Source organism: Chrysochloris asiatica, unplaced genomic scaffold (genome assembly GCF_000296735.1).
Source record: "Chrysochloris asiatica unplaced genomic scaffold, ChrAsi1.0 scaffold00006, whole genome shotgun sequence".
NCBI lineage: Eukaryota > Metazoa > Chordata > Mammalia > Afrosoricida > Chrysochloridae > Chrysochloris > Chrysochloris asiatica.
This window is the reverse complement of record NW_006408524.1, coordinates 32,129,482-32,132,072: the sequence shown is the minus strand read 5'-3', so window position 1 is coordinate 32,132,072 and position 2,591 is coordinate 32,129,482.

The following is a 2,591-nucleotide window of genomic DNA, read 5'->3' as shown; positions in this document are numbered from 1 at the left end:
TTCTGCAGTCTGTCCCTGGCCTTAACTGATTATATGGACAGATAGAGAACTCATTTAGTCTAGGGACTAGAAGTTTAGAAGTACAAGTGGTCTTTAAAAAGTTGGCAAAAAGAAATGAAAAGATAAGGGAATTTTCCCAGGAACTTTTGAACCACCTCATACAACTTGAGAGGGCTGCCTTGGTTTTTGAGGTCTTGCAAGTTTACTGCTTTGACAAAGTCCATTTTCTGTCACTTGCTTTAGTGGAAAATGGTTTCATTTTCCTTCTCTAACAGGTTTCCGTCTTACACCAGTTCTGGCTTCCACAGGTTTTACAGTAATAGAGGCCTAATAGCCTCAGTGCTATTTGAGCCTGCTCTCCAAGTCTTCTGAGAGCAGAGAGTATCATTCCCAATGAACTTTCTCTCCCTGGCTTAGTTGAGAAAGAAAGAGTGATGTTAAAAATAAAGGCCAGGCCTCTGGCCAAAGAGAGCTGACTTCTGACCCTAATTTTCCACTTCAGAGTCTTAGAAGGCTATGTACCCTGAGAGAGAGGTAGGGAGGATTCCAGAAAGAGATGACTTGATCTTCTGCTAAGTATAATGTGCCACCTTAAGTTTGAACTGTCTTATGAATCACAAGAAAGGAAGGCAACCTAAAGAATAAGTGACCAATGACAATCAGATGGACTGGCCCTTCTCCTTAGGAGGAGCAAGTAGACCCCTGGCTCCTTTTTCCTTCTCTTCTCTCGAAGCTCACAAAAGGAAATGCATTCCAAGAGCCGAAAAGAGGGATGTGGGGAAGAAGTTTGTTGTGCCTGGAGTCATCTAGGAATCTAGTTAAAATACAAGAGGGAGGGGAGGAACTGAGAGTCTGCATCTCAAATAGGGACAGAGGACCTCACTTTGAGTCAATGTTTTGGAGATGAACTAAGTAACCACCCAGCTAAACTGCAATGTACATATCTTCTAGATGAATGGTGTCCTAGAGCTGAGCAATGCACAGGGATTCCTGTTAAGCTTCTACCTGTAGGTAACATGACTGACTCATATGTGTATACTTGAACTTGACCACCTGTTTCTTGGGACTGGAATGAAAATAAAGAGAGAAGAGAAGTCAAAGGCAAAGGTGCTTATCTTGACTAACCAGGTTCTGTGAGTGATTTTTCCAGTCTGTTCTCAAGCTAGGGTTGACTGAAGTAAATCTCAACAGAGTCACCAGAGGGCATAGGGAGTGTGGACAGAAGAGGGTACATTGTTATAGGGGGTGACACCAAAAATGACTGTCTATAAAATTTTTGTGCAGCATTTTAGCAGAAATATATTAATAAAAAATATATCTCTGCAGGATAACAAGCTGGACTACAAGATGAGTTTGAGTTGCAAGGTTGAGTTGCAAACCCACCAACTGCTGTTTGGAAACCCTTTACAAGGTCACCATGAATCAGAGCCAATTCGATGACACTTAACAATAATACCAACCAAGTGAGTTATAACAACAAAATGTTTTCAGAAACTCAACTTACATGTATCACTATATCTATAAAGCTCAAACGCTGTGCTAAGTTGTATTTTGAATCTTCTAATGTGTTCATTCAGAGCTGTCAGTATTACCCAATTACATTAGTCTGATACAGGAGGAGATCCATAGATTGGGGGGCAAGTGACACCATGACTTATCACATGTGGTGACACCAATCCTAGTCATGCCACTGGTAAGTCCAGTGTGAATGTTGCAGCGTGGTGACATTTCATGAATTCTTACATTAAATCGGGGGGTGTGACATGATGTAATTCATTATATTCATGATGATAGATGATTGTTCCAAATGGCATTCTTAAGACTTTTTACCTTGTGACTATCAAATCTTATTAGCCCTTCAGTTTAAGTATCATTAATGTCACAGAGCCTATATACTGGCAGTTTGCATGCATAATGTTATTTAACTTTTTGAAGTGACACTCCAGGTAGCGGTCATCACCTCCATCTACCGATGAGGCTCAGCCAGGTTAAATCACTTGTGCAAGTCTTTGCAGCTATGCAGAGATGGAGGCAGGAGAGGAATCCAGGCAAGCCAAACTTCACTTCCTCTTCTCTCTCCACCACCTCCATGTTGTCCCACAGAAAACGGAGAATTATGCCTTATTTTAAAGCAAATTCCAATCCCACAATTGTTTGATATAAACCAATTCCTCTGAAGTGAATTTTCTGTGAAGTAAGAAACTTACATTTTGAAGCCCGTTTACTTGTGAAAGTAGCTTCCCAGGCTTTTTCTTCACAGCTTTGTGTAAGGCCTAGAAAATCTATCTTCAAGCATTCCATTTCATTTCTTACAACTTCCAATTTTCCTGGATTTGTACTTTGTACATTCCATGTTCTGATTGCTAATGGATATTTTCAGCTATTTCTTCTCATTTTGAGTCATGCCAGCTCAGCAGTTGAAGGTCCTGAAAGCTTAGCTCCATCCACATCATTAACATTAACTCTACTTTGAGGAGGTAGTACTTCCCCAATCATATTCTGAGTGCCTTCCAACCTGAGGGACTCATCTTTTGGCCCCATATCAGACAATGTTCTGTTGTTATTCATAAAGGAGAAAGAAGAGGCTTTCT